The sequence below is a fragment of the Alexandromys fortis genome, unplaced genomic scaffold, assembly GCF_014885135.2.
Source record: "Alexandromys fortis isolate MF-2015 unplaced genomic scaffold, M_Fortis_MF-2015_v1.1 scaffold_235, whole genome shotgun sequence".
Classification (NCBI taxonomy): domain Eukaryota; kingdom Metazoa; phylum Chordata; class Mammalia; order Rodentia; family Cricetidae; genus Alexandromys; species Alexandromys fortis.
Genome location: NW_026068114.1, coordinates 539,837 through 551,971, shown reverse-complemented (window position 1 = coordinate 551,971; position 12,135 = coordinate 539,837). Strand labels below are relative to the sequence as shown.

Below are 12,135 nucleotides of genomic sequence, written 5' to 3'. Positions count from 1 at the left end.
GGGGAGACCATCTCAGATCAGGGGTTAACCTTCCTAGACTTATACAACCCAACAGGACCAGCACCCAGCTCTCCTCGCACCTTTCTAGAAAATTCCGAGGCTGCCTTAAATGCTAGGGAGCCTCAAGATCACAGACTCTGGCATGACCTCCCCAAATCTGTAATGAGTTGGGTCAACGAGTACAAATCCACTGTGCTCTGCACAGCTCCAAGGACTGACCTAATGGGGGTGGCAAAAGAAAGGAGGACGGACACATGGACACAGAAAAGCTGAGGTCGGGTAGTTCGGGCTCTCTGACCGAGTGCCCTGCAAGCTTAGTGTGTTTACTGTTTACAGTTGAGCAGGAAGGCAGGGCTACTGTATACAGCTGAAGAGAGGTTGGGTTTCTGGCTGGACAAGAAGGCAGGTTTAGCTGATCTCGATAGCGGCTGTCGCTGTGGAGAAACAGTTAACCTCTGCAGGGAGCAGCTTAGTGGACATCTGCACACACTGTCAGCATCTGCACATGGGCCCCAGGAAGGTTTGTCCTCCCTCGGAGCCTCACTCACAGAAGGCTTTGCCACTCCCACAGGTCTGGGACTTTGGATTCCTTGACATGGTCTTGCTCATGTCAACGGCTCACATTCACTGGGACTTCACTTGCGCCTACAAACCCCTAAAACAAAAATGCCTTTCCTTAAACTTATTCCCAGCAACGCACAGGAAGGAAAGCAAGGCTTGGGAGCAGCGGTAAGGAAGATGCAAAGCAGTCATGAGAGCCACCAGGTACCAATATCTAAGGCCCCCTCAGTCCTGAAAACCCTATGGGGAGGGGACAGATTAACCGACGAAGTACAAACCAGAGGTCTTACCCCATATTTGTGATCTACTACAAAACACTAGGGCTTGGTGTTTTGTTTTGTTTCTAAGTAGTTAATGAATAAAGTTTGGACCAGTTAGGTCTCCAAACCAAAAATGGCCACATCCTAAAAGCTCCAGGGTAAAGTGGTGTTGTGAAGATCAGAGCACATTTTTTTTTTCCTGCAGAAATAATGTCAGGAAAGATAATTAGCTTCCCAGGCTAGGCCCTGAAGACTTACTTAAGGGAAATTGCTATTTACCAGTAGGGTTGAGAGAACTGGAGATGCGACCTGCTAGTCCGCATTGGATCAGAAAGCACTGGCATGTTGAGGGACAGCTCTGCGGACAAGTCTCAGATGCCAGAGCCTTCTGCCCACACCCACAGTGAGGATGCCCCCTTCCCGACTCCCTCCCTCTTGATCTAGAAAAGGGAAACACTCTCATTATCCACCTAAAGTTCCCGATGCCAGGATGGAACCTCTCGGCAACGTCTCTTTCATAAAGCAGTCTCCCAGTGCAGGCATGGCAGAACTGCTGTCTTTGATTTTTAACTCATGGAGGATTTTCCCAATTATGAAAATACCAGCGGGAGGCTGTGCAAATGGCTCAGCAGGACCTGACTCTGGATCCCTGGCACCCACATTAGGGGAGGAAGGAAGAAAAGAAGGGAGAGAGGGAGGGAGGGAGAAAATTAGGGAGGGAGGTAGAAAAGCTAAGCAGTTATAACCTCAGTGAGGGAGGGAAAGGGGGAGGGAGAGAGCAAGAGCTAAGCAAGTTGTAACCCCAGTGCTGGGGAGGTATACACAGGAGGATCCTGGGGGCTCCCTGGGTATGCTCCAGATTCAGTGAGAGACCCTGTCTCAAAAAAATAAGGTGGATAATGATAGAGGAAGGCATCCATCATGGACCACTGGCAGCCACAGTTGCACATGTACATATATAACACAGACACACACAATAATAGTGTGCTAAATGACAAAAAATTAGGTAATACAGAAAATACAAATAGCCGCCCATCAACACTGTTCAAAAAATTACTAGATAGTCTTCCACCATATGTTTATGCTTGTAACCTTGTTGTTACATATTTAGGAATGTATTGTGAATAATTTTTTGCACTCTGATGTTGCTTTTGGTCAGCAAGTCTCAGGGATATTTTTAATGTCAATAGTGATATCCCTTTTGCCTAATGAGTATCATGGGTGTACCCAGAGGAGACAGCGTCCAAAGACAGTAAAACATGTCTGTGCCTCTTCTGTCTACAAGGACATTACCACTCCACTAGAAAGCCAGCATCCAAAGATGAACACAGGAAATACATCACATCCATCCTTTGCCAAGCCCTTGGGTGACATAGCTTCATGTCTGCAGATTTATCAGAATTCATTCAGCCGCCTTTTTTAATATTTCAGTTTTCTGTTAGCAAACTAAACCATTTTGGAGACAGGCAGTGACTTCTGATTTTCTATCACTTCTCTCTCTGGCCCAAGTAAGTTAGTCCACAGGCTGTGAGCCCTCCTTTCAAAGCCTTGAAATAGCTTGTGGGAAAAAGCAGAGACGCTGAACAAAACTATTCAAAACAAAACAAAAATGTTAGCTTCCCCCATTCAACAAACCCCTTCCCCATCAACTGTACAAGACGCGAAAGGAAGTAGGCTGGGTGAGAGGTGAACTTCTGCGAGAGATAAGGGCGGCCTTGGCAGACCCTGGGAAAGCGCTTCACGTGGCTGGCGGTGGGGGTGCCTCTGGGTGAGCAGAGGTGGAAGTTTAAATCCGGAGGAGCTAACAGTTTGAAAAGCTCAGCCTTGCCATTGAGCCTGCTAACACTGTGCAGCTTGCTCCCAGTCCTGCTTGGTTTCTGTGGACTCCCACAATTCCCTGGGGCTAAGACCCAGCTTGTCACTTGATGGCAAGGCCATGTATGAGAGACCATGGTCGGCGGGGCAGTGAGAGGCCAGGAGGAAATGCACAAACCAGGAGAGACCTGAGGAGAGCAGAGCTCAGGGTCTAATTGACATACAGTCAAGCAGCCTTGATAGTTACCCTTTGGCCTCTAGTTTCTGTCTTGGTAAAAGGGATAGCTAGGGGTTAAATTCCATGGACCGCTCATTGCAGTCCTAACAGCCCATGTGTCTGTGCTTCTGAGTTATCAGGTATCTCGATACCAAGCCAAATCTTGGAAAAAGTCCAGGTTCATCTTAGGTACCCAACTGCATTTGCTCTTGCTCTGGGGATGTGTAAAGGATGTTTCCAGGCTACTATTGTTCCAGATAGTAGCACAGGATTAAGTCCATGAGGATACAGGGGGGAGGAGAACACAAACGAGCCAAGATCCACAGCCATGTGTCAATCAGAGGGCAGCAGAGAAAACTCAGGCTGAGTCAGGTGGAGTCAGCCAGCCACTCCAACCCTCACCCTGTGGTGTGTACCAGGTGTGTTCAAGCTAACAGTAACACGTGGCCCACTTAACTTTCATTAAGTTGCCCAATCTGGTCTTGAACTTGTTCTGTAGCCTAGGCAGGAAACCTTGTCTGAGGGCACATAACTGATCTGTTGTTTGTTTGTCTGAGTACTGATGTACCCCAGGGACTTCCGTGTGCTAGGCAAGGGCTCTACCTCCAAGCACTGAACTCTATCATGCTCTGACACCACCACCCCCGCCTTTTTTTTTATTATTATTATTAAAGGAAAAACTCTTTAGTTTGAGATGGGATTTCCTTAAATTGCCCAATCTGGCCTTGAACTTATTTTGTAGCTCTGGTAGATCTCAAACTTGTGATCCTCTTGACTCAGCCTTCTAAGTGGCCAGAATTACCAACCTGTGCCACTAGGCCCCACCTAGTTTGTTGATCTGTTGCCTTATATGTGGATTTGGTTAGCCAGCTCTTTGTTTTAAATGCCCATGGGGTTTGGTGTTGTTCTGTGAAGTAGATATACTACTGACTCGGGCATGGCATCTGAACTAGAAGCCCCAAGCCTAGTGGTGTCTTCAGCATTCTGCTCAGACTTCTCCAATGATGTCATCAGTGATCGCCCCATAAGACCAGCTGGATAACTAGTTAGAATAAGAAACCCTGTCTTGGTTTGAAATCCGCAAGATATCTATGAGAGCACTGTCGTATCTTTGGTCTGGGTTGTGAGGACCGAGCAGTTCACGCTGCTGGGGACTGTAAAGACATCAGTGCCAAGCCGTGAGCTCAGGGGAGCATAGACTAGAACTCAAGAGCCATGTGTCTGCGTCTGTTCACTGGGTCTATACACAAGGGGCTGTGGGAACCCTCATACACCTCCAGGTCCAGCTTATTGACGGGGGTGACCATTGGCCTGACCATGGTGGTTGATGCCCAGATGGACTCAGGTAAAGACCACAAAAGTTAATGGCAAACAAATAAAGGTTGTAGTAAGAATGACTATGTGCCAGGCAGTGGTCTAAGTACTTGACACACACTGGTCCACTGAACCCTTTTAAGACCTTGGGAGGTAAATATTCACAGCCCTGTTTTATGTAACTGGAAGCTGGGAAGAGAAACCTTGGCCAAGGGCACACAGCTGGCCAGTGGTATAGCTGGGATCTGAGTCCAGGCAGTGTGGTTTCGGGGTGTGTGCCTTAACCTCGCAGTGAACAGCATGGCAGTGTGATCATTGCTGTAGCAAGGCAAGATCAGAATCTGTAGGAACTGAGGAAGGAACAAGTCAGGAAGTTCCAGGACAGGCCCCGCAGAAAAGATGACGTCTTGGTGTCCCTTGAAGGATGAGGACAAGCTGCTGGGGCAGAAATGGGGGCGCAATAGCTAAGCTCGGGGGACAGCATGAGCAAAAGCCTGAAGACTGGAGAGTATTTCTGCACAGACGGACCCACAGGTATATGGGAGCGGGACTCACAGGGAAAGGAGAGTTTGGGGCACATTGTTAAGAGCTTTGTGAGTCATAAATCTCCTTGTAGGGGGGGCAAATAAAAAGGTTGAGACAGGACCTTCCTACAGTCTCTAGGGATCTCCAGGAGAGTTCTCCGTTGGCCTATCCTGGATCACAGCCAGTATACCATGACTTCAGCTTCACTGCAAGAGTTTGGGGCTGGGCAACTCCGTTTTTCCCTACTTGGACAGTGAGGTTCTTTCGTTCCATGTGGAAGGTGGATAAAGTTTGGCAAGCTGTCTCTAAAGCATCGAGATTGTCATTTGTCTTTCAAGAAAGTCAGGACTGTGTCCTCTTGCCTGCCTTTCTCCCCTGGTGGGAACACTTGTCAAGACCAGAGAGGGAGTGTCGGTGTCGGTGGACTTAGCCCCAGATTTCTCCTACAGTCCCTGCTACAGCTCTCAGCTGTGTGGCTGAGACTGGGCTGAGAGGTCTGACTGAGGCTGGCATATTCAGGATCCCTGGCCGTGGCCGTATAGTAAAACAGCTGAGAGAGAAATTCCTCATTGTGAAAACTGTACCCCTCCTCAGCAAAGTGGATGACCCATGACATCTGTAGCCTCCCGAAAGACTTCCTTCAAAACCTCAAAGAACCCCTTCTGACCTTTTCACTAAGCAGCGGAGGCAGCAGCACAAAGACAACAGCCCAGAGGCCACGTACCGGGCTGGCAGTGAACTGCCCTGGGCCAACAGAGACACACTGGCCTTCCTCAGGATTCCCTTGCAGAGAGTGGCTCAGAGTCTGAACACTAAGATGGATGTTGCCAATCCAGCTCAAGTCTTTGGCCCTACAATAGTTGCCCCTGCTATGCCTAGTCCAGACCCAGTGACAGTGTTCCAGGACATCAAGTGTCAACTCGAGGTGGTGGAGCCTCTGCTTTCTCTGCCCCTGGAATCCTGGAATCAGTTCATGATGGCGGAAAAGAGCATCTGCACCCGGCAGTGACGACGGGAGCTCAACATCATGGAAAGGAGGCTAACGTGAGCTGACCAGGGCTGTGACCACTCCTGAATGCCAACTTGTCTCACACCCTGTCACCGTGATTGTATAATCTTTCCAAGAGCACTAACAGGTTTGGGGACAAAAGCAAGTCTGCCACCAACTTAGGTCAACAAGGCACATTTTCCCTGCTCCATACCTCAAGTAAAGCCATTTCTCCTAGTGTCCCTGGGGTTTACTGATTGCAGGAAACACACCTGTTTGCTCTGGGACACAACATCCACCGACACTCTCTCTCCAGCCTGGACACCTGTCCCCACCAGGGGAGAAATGCAGGAAGAGGTCACAGTCTGACCTTCTTGAAAGACCAAATGACAATTTGACACTTTGGAGACAGCTTGCCAAATTTTATCTGCCTTCCATATAGAACAAGATTCGGGGTTAATAACTGTCATTGAAGGAAATCATACAGGCACATGCCTCTGTTATTCTGAGGTGAATTGTCTGTCTGTCTCAGTTTTGGGCTCTAGTAGTCTGCCGTTCAGAGTGGAGTCACTATCGACAGCTTATAAGGGACCTGATTTCCTTCTACTCCTGGTCCAAGATAGCAAGGTCTCAATCACAGACAAAGCTTCAATGGCCTGCCATCACTGGGAACAGCCACTGTAGTTTGTGCAGCGATTGATTCTTTTACCTGGTCTACTCTAGAGCCATGGAACAGGTTTTCTTCGCAGGCCCAGGAGGGCCATCAATGAACTGTCAGTTTTTGCAATGCCTCGTCTCTCACTTCTTCATTTCTACATTCTTCACCAAAGAAGCATCCTAGTCCCGTGACTCACCAGCCTTGTCTAAGCTGGTATCTGATAAAATGAAGCCGGATTCACCAATGGCTGGCAGTCTATTGTTCCCAGAATTGCCACTGGATGAAAAGAATTGCCACTTGGTTGAAAAAAGCCAGAGCTAAATTTTGTTCCCCGCTTGGCTGAAAGCTGCCAGCCAGATGTGTCGTCCACGAGGCTCTCTCAAATCAGCGGAATCGGCTGTCCCAGCTTTGCGCATGCGCCTAAGCTCGCTGCCCCGATTCGGTCTCTCCATCCATCCACTCGATTCCATGCGTGCTTCAGCTGCACATCCGGAGCGCTCCACCAGTTCCTGCTCTCATCAACTGAAAAGCAATTTCATCACTTGAATTTCTCCAGCTAGCTCCTGGCTGGTTCATGAACGCTTCCTCTGGGTACCTCAAAGCCCTCACCACCCAGACGAATCCAGAGCTTTCATTTCCTCCACCGATAATCTGCAACAGCTCACGAGCCACTCAAAGTCCACACTGTCACCATGGTCATATGCTTTTTTCGAGGCTCCTGGTCCCAAGCACCCACAGTGCTCACTCTCCTACAGCTGTACTCCATGATGGTTGCTGTCTGCCAGTTGCATGTCTCACTACTGGTAAAGTCAAAAGTTTGTTTTTCTTACAATCTCTCGAAAGATGTTCTGGCTGGTTTTTGTTGGTTGGTTTTATCAACTTGACACAAGCTAGAGGTCTTTGGGAAGAGGGAGTGTTAATGATGGAATCGCCTCCATAAGCTTGGCTTATAGACAAGTCTTTGGGAGCATTTTCTTTCTTTCTTTCTTTCTTTCTTTCTTTCTTTCTTTCTTTTTTTTTTTTTTTTTTTTTTTTTTTTTTTTTTTTTTTTTTTTTTTTTTTTTTTTGGTTTTTCGAGACAGGGTTTCTCTGTGGTTTTGGAGCCTGTCCTGGAACTAGCTCTGTAGACCAGGCTGGTCTCGAACTCACAGAGATCTGCCTGCCTCTGCCTCCCGAGTGCTGGGATTAAAGGCGTGCGCCACCACCACCCGGCCTGGGAGCATTTTCTTGATTAATGTCTGGTAATGGGAGGGCTCATGTTTGATGGTGCTACACCTAAGCAGGTGGTCCTGGCTTGTATAAGAAAGCAGGATTAGCAAACCATGGGAGCAAGCCAGTAAGCAGCATCCCCCACAGCCTCTGCTTCAGTTCCTGCCTCTAGGTTCCTGCTTTGAGTTCTTCCTTGACTTCCCTTCATGATGGACTGTGACCAGAACATGTCAGTCAAATAAACCCTTTCCTCCCCAAGTTGATCTTGGCCATGATGTTATATCATGGCAATAGAAACACGTTAAGACAAGAGATCCCAAGAGAAAGACTTGGGCAGAAGCTCCTGTGGGCTTGCCAGTGGGAAGACAGAAAAATGATGCAACTTGACTTGCCCGAGACAGGGCTCTTTTGTTTCTCCTGTCCATTTTCTTTCTCACCCAGAAACACCAAGGTCTTACCAAGTATTAAGCTGTGACTCTACATCCAAAGTTCCCTAGCTTAGAAATAGAAAGTCTGTAGGCCCTTAGGGTGTCAGCGACTGCTGTAATGGGGAGCCACTTCAGAAACAGTATTGAAGCCCCTGAGCCTTTGGACAAAGCGTGCAATTAAGAGCCGAGGACCGAAATGCAAGCTGTGTTGTTAGGTGCCTGTATGATCTTGGGCAAGTTCCTTAGCTCCGAGTTTTAATGTCCTCATTTTAAGAACAGTGCCCTTTTGGTTTGGGGAGGAGGGACTCTTCTGCCTATGACAGATCTGTTACAATGCGGAATTAACTAATGTATTCTAACTACCAGGAGCCAAGTAAGTGAGATGAACATCCATCGGGTTGTTGTTCTCCACACCTTGGGGACCATTCAGGCTTCTTAGTGGCATACCAACAATCAGAAACAGCCCAGCACAGAGTTGGTCACATCTGGGGAAGGACGAGCAAAGAACAGGAACTTGCCAGCTGTTCCACAGGTCAGGGTGGGGCTGGGGGCTGGTGTCCTAGGGTGTCTCTTTACCTTCAAGTGCCTCCTGCCTCCAGGCTCCACTCTCAGATAGGTAGTGTCTAGGGTCACCCATAGGTGACCTAGGGACCAGAGGACGTGGGTGGACTTTAAAGACAAGACCTTAAAAAAAATGCTGGTATTTTAGTGTGGGTAAAATGAGGCAGGAAGATGATGATTTTTTTTAAACCTTAGATCTTTCTAGTTTGGCCAATGGAGACTCTAAGGAGATTGGCCTGACAGGGGAGAGGTCTGCAGGTGGCTGGGGGAGAAGCAGGGCAGAGGGCATGTTCTGAGGGAATAACATGAATTTGGCTCTTAAATAGCGAATTTGATTTATTCTGAGCTGCTCCAAAGGATTGTACCAGATCTGAATGAGCAGACACCCCGCTCTTCTCCAGCACCACTTGAAGTACCCCAAGAGGATTCCGGCATTCAGTCTCCCACAGCTCCCATAAGCCCGTTAGTATTATTATCATATTTGACAGATGGGGAAACTGAGGCACTGTGGCTAAACAGCTCATCTCGGGCACCAGGCAAGTAGGTGATAGAGCCAGGTACCAGGCCCAAGTGCTCTGGTTATGGGGCCCGGTGGAGATAGAAATCTGGGCCCGAGACAAGGAAGGAATGGAAAGCAGTTTATCAATTCACAAGAGGAGGCTGTTTTATGAAGCACTTAACCCGAGTCTGAGGGGCCACTTTCGGGGGGTGTTGACTTAGTAAATGTTCCTTGGCAGCAAGTTCAGAAGCCAAGGCTGACTAAGCTGAAAAGGGAAGATGAGAGAGGGAGGAGGGGGAGGAGCGAGAAGGTGGGGAAGTTTGTGAAAAGAGGGGTACAGATTTTCTTTCAAAAAAATAGCTGAAACTCCAGATTGAGGAAGGAAGAAGGACTGCCCCGGATCAGCGAGCAGAGACCAACAGACCATTTCTGTAGGGCCAAATGAATCCATTCAGACAGACTCCTGTCTTCTAGGCGCTCTGCTCAGGAGCCAAGTTTCAGGGGGAGAACATTCCCTTGGCCCAGCCCTGGGAAAGTGTGACAATAAAACCCACTGATATTTACGGCGTGTGTATTCTCCACCAGGCACAGCTGAAGTGCTGCGAGTGTGTGCTTTCTTCTCAAAGCACCCCTACAAGGCTGATGCTGGGAGAATCAGCACAGAAGCAGAGAGTCTGGAGCACCTGCCCAAACTCACCCCGCTGTCCAGCCACGGAGCTGGAATTCAAGGCAAAGCTACGTGGTATTGCAGGGGGTAATAATCTAATATCAAAAGGGAAGGGACCCAGGATGGCGTGTTGGTGTGGATGAAGGAATTCTAAAGAGACAGAGAGCATGGATGCTTCCTCAAGGCAAGGTTTCCAGAATTACCCTTTGGTGAGAGGGAGAGAGAGGGAGAGAGGGAGAGAGAGGGAGAGAGAGAGAGAGAGAGAGAGAGAGAGAGAGAGAGCGAGCGAGCTGGATGAAGCTAGATGAAAGAGAAAAAAAAAACACCTGCAAAAGAATGACTCGAAGCCAAGCATAGCATCACACACCTGTCCTCCCTGCCCTTGAGAGACCCGGACAGAAGGATCCCAAGTCTGGAAGCTGTATAGGCTGGAGCTCCAGACCACATTGAGACATTCCTTTCTTTTCTTTTTCTAAAAAAATAAAAAACATCACTGGCAGAACAACAGAGAACCCAAATACTAAAAGTAGTTTGAGAGACTGCAAGTAATTGAACAAAAGCAGAGAGGTCGTTTCTCCCAATGGCATCTGGTGGGAAGGAAGCTGGAGGCTCTGCTAGAACCCGTCACTAGTTCAGGGCGAGTTTGGGGTGAGATGGGGAAACTGAATCTTGCCTCAGACTGCCAATGGGAACTGTGTCATCTTCTGAAAATTAGTTGGTATTTCTGAGTCGCAGCATTCTTGTCTAGTTTTAATGATGCCTATGCCCGGGGTGTGTTGATCAGATAAAAGAGTGGGCATGAGATGTTAAGCCCTGTACAAGGGCACATTACATGTTGGGCACGTAACTGTCAGCTCCTACAAGCCCAGCATGGTCTCAGGACAAGCAGACAGAGCCTGCTCAGTGCTGGGAGCCTGCAACAGCCCCATCAGGGGACCGATAAGCAGAGCCCTCAGGATAGCAGGAATCTTGACGCAGAGGTCAGAAAAGAGCTGTGCCAGCAGATGAAGGCCCTGAGCAGACAATGAGCAGGTGAGGAACGGAAAAGCATCCCGGAGCCTGAGAGTCTGGGGAATGGAATGTCAGAAATGAATCTCTGGAAAAACATTCTTCCTAAAATATAATTGTAAGAATTCCTTTTTGTACAGCTCTCAGAACAACCCTTTGAAGTCTTGGAGGAAGGCGTGGACAGGGCTCTGGGAAGGCAGTTGGGAGCCTGGGTTCTGGCTGCTGGCCTCTTGCTGATACCCAGGAGGTGCTGGAGCAAGGCACTGAAAATTTCAAGGTCTCAACTTCTTTGTCTAGAAGAAGGAGAGTTACCAATCCACCTCTAAATACTGGAAGAGAGAATAAGCGAGCTGTGCGTTAAGCACCCAGTGAAGGGTGTGCACTGATCAAATGAAGACTTTCCTCCCTTCTGCCTCTGATATGCGATGCCAACAGAGCAGTCAGGGAGTTGGGACAGGTGGATGGTTTTGAATTCCTCCACTCCCAGAATGCCTTACGTGTTTCCAGGGGTCTGGAATGTCCCTTTCATTTCGCCCCGTTCTACCTTGATCAAATCCTTATCTAGCAAAAATCTTTTATCCTGCAAGACAGAGTTGAAATATCAGGACCTCAAGGAATTGCTTCCGGGCATCCGTTCAGCGTGGGACCTGCTCTTCAATTTCGAGTTGATTTCCCTCTTGCTTTGGGTTGTAATTAGCTCACCTCGGCGTTTATTCTATCTAGGCTATTATCACACAATTCTCTCTAGAACTTTCCTGTTTTGTGGGGAATGGGGAGTAACCTGTCCCCTGAACTCACGTCTCCATCTGGGGCAACATCTACTTCCATATGTGGGGTCACTCCAGAGCAGGAGGAGAAAATTTTCTAGGTGGGGATGCTGGGAACAAGACTGGACACAAGGGACACTATATCCATCAGGCGCAGTAGCCAGAGTCCCCGATGCTTGCTTTATACAGCGCACAGAAAATGCTTCAGTTTATTTAAAAATCTATAGAAAAGACCTTTAAATCAAAGAAAATGTTTAAATATATATTAATAACATTTACCTAATTCACATGACTTTATGGAAGAGGGGGCCCATGAAACAACAGTAGCCATGACCCACAAGACACAAGGCAAGTGAAATTCAGTCTGGTCCCTGCTCCTTCGCCCCGGGAGCTTCCCGTGAGTAGGAAGCAAGCTCTGCCTTACTCGGCATTGGGCAAGAGCACATCCATATGCAGCATCGCAACGGGGCTGAGAAGAACAAAGCCCAATGTTGCTGCATGTCCTACGCCAGGCCTTTGAACTTCGTCCCATCGGTAAGCGAGGTAATATAACATACTGACCTCCTTCTGCCTGGCTGCTTTGCCTGTCCTTCTCTCTTCTTCCTAACTTGGGCAGGGAATGGGAATGCCATTTATTGAGCCCATGAAATTACCGTGT

At 48.3% G+C, this 12,135-nt stretch overlaps 1 pseudogene; it reads left to right on the top strand.

Annotated features, from left to right (window-relative positions):
• Positions 1-4,068: 4,068 nt before the first annotated feature.
• Positions 4,069-5,937, top strand: LOC126490113 (rac GTPase-activating protein 1-like; annotated as a pseudogene).
• Positions 5,938-12,135: the final 6,198 nt, after the last annotated feature.